We start from the raw sequence: 6,196 nt of genomic DNA on the forward strand, positions 1-6,196 counted from the left end.
ACAACAAAAAGTGCAATTTGAAACTGAGACAACGGAAGAGACACACAAGCAGTGGCGTAAATCACGGGAACAGGGCTGGGGGTGCCCCCCTTCACCCTTTGCCAAGGGTGACAAGGGTGAAGGGGGGGGGGGGGGGCACAGCATGCGAGCGTCCCTCCCTGAAATTCCTCCCGGGACTAACAGATCGGCATCGAATGATACAAGCAGCACACGCAAAACGGGGCAGCCGTGGGAGCGAGAGGCCTTTTAAAGCGAAAGCTTTACTGGCCGCGAACTTGCGATTTCGCCGTGGCGGTGCCCCGAGGAGGCACATGACCTCACAAGGCGCATCTCGCCGCGAATATTTCTCTCTCTCTCTCCCTAGTAAGGTGTTCCGCCACTGCGCAGTGGCGTGCCTTTCTTCAAAATCCAATTAACAATTTTCAGTTCTCTCTTTCTTCTTTCCGTCCCTCCTTTATCCCTTCCTTTATGGCGCGGTTCGGATGTCCACCGATATATGTGAGACGGTTACTGTGCCATTTCCTTTCCTCAAAAACCAAACGAAACAAGTGAGCCGACGACGTTCATAGAGTTCATTGGCGTTGGCAACTTTGTAAAGGCCGTTCATTTTCACGAAAGGCGCACAACCGGTTCCGTGGGTCAGTGGAGACCCCAATCTAGCTTTCATGTACGTGGCGTTGGTGCCCAACTGCAAAATCCTGCTTTGATTGCATTCCGCACACTGGATAGGCAGCGCGCCTCCCTGCCACCCTGGGAGGTGGCCTGCAGTTAATGGTTGATCTGGTGACTGAAGGAGGGCATACTTCGTGAAAACGAAAGTGATAAACAGACGTAATGATCAGTTAATTGCGAAATTCTTGAAGCTGTAGAAAGCGCAACGGTAAATGCATGTATCAGCAACACCTCTGTGGTGTTTCATCATCATCATAATCAGAGTGACGATGCCCATTGCAGGGCAAAGGGCCCTGTTGTCGCCATCAACAGTTATGTATTCTGTAGGAAAACGGCGCAAATAACACAGGACGAAGAAAGACAGACTTGAGCGCTGACTAACAGCTGAGGGTATTTAGAGCGAGAGCGAAATAAAAACACGGGGAAAAAATCACTGATGCGCAGGCGCGGTAAAGGAAAAAAAAAACAACAGCGTCAAGGCAACGGCACCAAGGTCGTCATTCTGAGTTAAGATAGTTCAGCTCGGGGCGTGATAATGAAACAGAAGGTTTGCTGGCACATGAAGATCCCTTGCGCGCGATGACAAGGGTGTCATAGATTTCCCTCGTGCGTTGCTCGGGATAGCATCTGAGAATTTTGCACTGTTCAAAAAGGGGGACCAGTTCTCGCACGATTTTTAGTGTACGACCAGGTTGCTTTTGGGAACAATGCCCTCCAAGGATGAGGCGTGCTCCCTGAGGCGATCATTTATACAGCGCCCCGTCTGACCAACACACGAGGCTCCGCAAGAAAAGGGCGCTTCATGAACTACCTGGGTACAGCAATCAACAAAATGCTTCTCCTGCTTTTTGCCGCATACAACCCTTCGGCGGCCAGAAGAGTTCACCTTTTTGCACAGACGCTGCAGTTTTGATGGGGCACTAAACATCACATGTACTCCCACTCTGCGCGCAACGCGCTTAAGTTTGTGTGAGAACTGGTGAACGTACGGGACGACTGCGACTTTCTGTCTATTCCTTTGCCCAAATTTTTTGCGGTTCGTAGGATTTCGGCAGCCTGTGAATAACTCTTCAGCAACACTGTACAAGACAGATTTTGGAAATCCAGCTGACTCCAACCGTTCGATCTGCGCGAGGAAACTTTCCTGCACTTGGTGCACCTGCCGCTTGACGATCTTGGAGTGCGTGGAGGTGTACGGCAGAAAACTTTCACGAGCACGAGGCTCATAGCGCCAGCAGAGGTGCTCGCCACGAGTGATGAGTGTCATATCCATGAAATGTATCTGCTCCCGTGATTGTCGATGTGTTTTCTTTTCTTGGTTGAGCCTGTCGTAGATATTTCCGCCGGCCAAGCCATAAATTTCTGTAGGAAGTCAGCCCTCGGCCTTCTGTGTCTTCCTTCGTCCCAGTTTCAAATCGCGCTGTTTCTTATCAATGGATTGCCAACTCACCCAAGCTTCTGTTTTAGATTAAAAATGCATGCGATTGAGAAGCGTGTGCTTTACTGTACCGGCGAAAGCAATTTTTACTATGTAATTCAGTCTAGCCCGTTTCTCTGCCAAAATATTGCTATCTATACAATTATCGCGCATTATGGTGTCTTTTTTTTTTGAGTGCCTGCCGACCTGCATGCGCGACCAATTTGCCCGTGTTCGTTCTGTACTGTTTACGTGAGTCAGCGCCTTTCTCGCTGATACGAGTCGCAGATCGAGCAGTTGACGAGCGCTTCTTTCATTCTGGTAATGTAGCCTCTGCTGGCAAGGGCAAGTACGTAAATGTGAAGCTCTCACCGCCAGAGGTGGGCAACCTCACATGGTCGACCTCAGCCTCACGGAGGGAGGTGAGGTCGGCGACAGCTGTAAATTTTTTGAGTGAGGTCAAAAAATCAACATCACGCGTGAGTTTGAGGTTGCGTGAGGTCGGATTTTGAGTGCGAGGTTTTTCGCAGTTTACCCCGGCGAGCGCCCCTTCCGAAGCGCAGTTCAAGCGCCCCGCCAAACAGGCTACCTGAGGTCGGGTGCTTGAGCAAAGGATACGCAACTCACGCCGACCCGGTAGCTTTGAGCGTCTGATGCCGCAAACAAATATGTTCAACCCAACAAGAAGTGAAGAAGCTCCTCGGCGATCGTGTGGTCCGAACAAAGACTGCTACGTTCATGCCCGGTACATGCTCTTACGTCACGGCTGCTGCTTTGATTTCGAGTGAAGGGGAATCCCGCTGTACATTACACGCCTACTCGAAGGAAGCTGGAGCAACCTACATTAGCAGGGGGACGTAATTAGGGCAGATTTTAATAATAAAGTTGCTGATTGGACGAACAAGAACGAAAAAGCAAGAGAGTCACAGGTTTTCAGGTTTTATCGGAGTCCTCCCCTTCGAGTCGTGAACTATACTTCCGTGTAATCATATTCGATAAATGTATATAGCAGATGTGAAAACAGTTTTTATCTCCGCCCGAATAACCTATAGTGTCCTTTTCCTTGCTCTGGCTAGTAATTCCACGCAGTGATGTGCCGTTCATATGGACACATATGTTCTCGTCGAAGTGTCCATAATGTGGGTCGTCCATAGAATCGAATGTGTGAGGAAAACAACCCAATTTACGGCGAAGAGAAATTGGCGATCACAGTTTCCGTCCGTGCATACCAAGGAGAGTATTATTATTCAATGTAAACAAAGCTGAGCTACGTCGAGGTCGTTCTGTCGGTCACCGTTGCCCTGAAGAAACCGAAGCGTTGTCTGTGGAGAGTCAGTAGCCACGGCAGCACTCTTCGATGAATAGAGTTAATCCAAGCCTTTTTTGCGTTGCTGATAAGTGCAGTAAATCCGCGGATTGAAGGCTTTCCCGCAGCACACGCCAACTCATTGTCACCTGTACTCGTCCATATTGCGCTTCACAGGAGCATTTAGTTGCACTCTTCCGAACGCCATGCTGGCCGTTGTGGAGTGCCAACTGCAAAGGCCCTTCCTGGGCGTACGCGCCCAGCGTCGGCGCTCGCTCCCCATCGCGACCCGACGGAAAGAATTTCAAGCCGTGAAGGAAAGGGTTTAGGGGGCGCTGAAAGGACAGCTTATACCCCTGTCACACGGCCAGTTTCAATCACCCTCGAGTCGAGGGTCTTCGAGATTCTCAATCGCCATCGAACTCGCCGCTGCTACACGGCAAATCTCAATGGCCATTGAAATGGTTCTCGTGTCTTACGCCACAGATGAGTGGCGCCACAATCGCTACTTTGGATTTTGCAACAATAACAAAAATAGTTGATAAATGTATACTAAATGCTGAAATACAGGCATACGCGAAAGTCGTTAAAAACCCTTTTAGTTGCACGTACGCGACGTACATATGCATACACTGCTGTAGCCACTTTAATACAAGACGAGCTAAAACCAAGCCAGTCCAACTGCGTCGGAGCGCTGCTTCGTCAGGCTTAAGACCGGGGAAATCGCCATGATATCTGAAAAACAAGAGCTATTTTTCTCTTGAAACTTTATGCGAGAGTAAGAATGGGCAAATCGAAGGCGAATACAACAGCTTAGAACACGATATTGCTTTGAGGGATTAGCGACGAAGCTGTTATCGCTGTGAAGCGGGCGGGCAGGGTGCCGCCATGTTGTCAACGTTAAGTACGCAAGCAACGCAAAGACTGCAACTCAAAATGAATGCGCTTAATGCGCTTAAAACCAGTCTAATATAATTTTAAAACAATTTTACAGGCTGCTTGCATTAAATTTTATGCGAATAATGTTTGTTCATGTTTTTTCACCGTGAATGTGTCGTGTACGAAAGTGCGCTTGGCGCCGCTCGGAGCAACGCTAGCAACCTTGGGCAGCGCTCGAAGGCCCTCGAAATCTCGATGGAGTTCTGCGCTACTCCGTTGACTCGATAGGCTATTGACTCGATCGCCATTGAAACTGCCCGTGTGGCAGCGCTCGATAGCCTTTGAGTCGATAGACTATCGGTTCGAGGGCCCTCGAAATGCCCGTGTGACAGGGGTATTAAACCGCGAAGAAAGGTTCGGGGAACATGAGAGAGCTTCAAGCCATGAAGAAAGGGGTCACCGAGAACCCCGCGGTCCTCCCATTGTTGTAAACCGGACCCCGCTAGTTGACGCGTACGAGAGCGCCCCTGCGCTGGCGCCGATGTCTAGCAAGGACAGATATCCGCGCCTCGCCGATGTTCGCTCGCGTTTACTGCAGTGCGCATTCGCAAAGAGGTTCTGGCGTACACCAAGAGCGCCGACGCTCGGCGCATACGCCATTGAGGCACCCTTAGAGTTAGCACTCAAGGCTTCCAGCTGGCTTCGTATCGCCCTTATTAGACAGCTTGCAAAGAATTTTCTACATATTCATCAACAGCCTGCTTGGTTGAGATGTAGGATGCTCTGGCCGTTCAGGAACACTGACTCCGTCCAAGTGCATCAGTGGGTCGAACTGTAACAGCCGGAGATAAGCTTACATTACTGTAAATAAATAAAAGGAAAGATGTCCAGCTTGGTCTAGGCGAGTAATTGCGTTCCTTTTTCCTCCGAGGAATGCTAGAGATTGTTTTTAGCTTCAGCGGTGCCATGGGGTCCACCCACTGGAGTGTTCGCGCCCTACTCGTTTCAGAATCGTAGAGCTGTGCGGAAGGGTAGATGAGTCGTATACCTTGTCGCAGTATTTTGCGTGCCTTGCAAGTTGAAAACTGCCGTCAGTGGCTGGCATAGTTAGGAGGGCAATGCCGCTTTCACACTTTGCCTTTACGACACATTTTCGTGCTACATAGCCTTCGACGTAAAAGTCTAGTCGTGAGTCACTCTTGGCTACATGCTAACTATGATCACGACATGCTTCAGCCTGATCAACCGGCAACTTCGCTATCATTCCTGCTGGCATGCGACGTTCAGATATCGCAGCAGCGTCGATCTTTATCTTCCGCGTCAAGCAAGGAGGCCAAATCTTCACTGTTTCCCTGAGAAATGCATTTCACCAAGCCAAAAATGAAAGGCAGTTTACTATGATTAAAAACTGGATTATGATTATCAAAACTATAATTAGAAACTCAGCACGCTGAAGAGGGCTACCTTCGGGTCATCATTCCTGTAGGCATAGCCGGTATCGAAACCCTGCGCGAAGCAATGGTTCTGCAGGCGACCTGGCATTTTTATTCCTTCACGGAACAATCTCTCAATATATTCAGGATGCTACATCCTTCCACTGCCACCGCCGCAGTGGCTTAGTGGTTATGGCGCTGGGCTGCTGACCCGTAAAACGCGGGTTCGATCCCGGCTGCGGCGGTCGAATTTCGATGGAGGCGAAGTTCTAGAGGCCCGTGTACTGTGCGTTGTCAGTGCACGTTAAAGAACCGTAGACCAGATGGTCGAAATTTTCGGAGCCCTTCTACGGCGTCCCACACAGCCGGAGTCGCTTTGAGACGTTAAACCCCCATATACCAAATGAAACCTTGCATTGCAGGTTCGTGGGAGACGAAATAATGTTCTAAGCACAACACTGAATCCTACAATGTAAGCCCGATATGAGC

This window comes from Amblyomma americanum, chromosome 4, assembly GCF_052857255.1.
Source record: "Amblyomma americanum isolate KBUSLIRL-KWMA chromosome 4, ASM5285725v1, whole genome shotgun sequence".
Classification (NCBI taxonomy): Eukaryota; Metazoa; Arthropoda; class Arachnida; order Ixodida; family Ixodidae; genus Amblyomma; species Amblyomma americanum.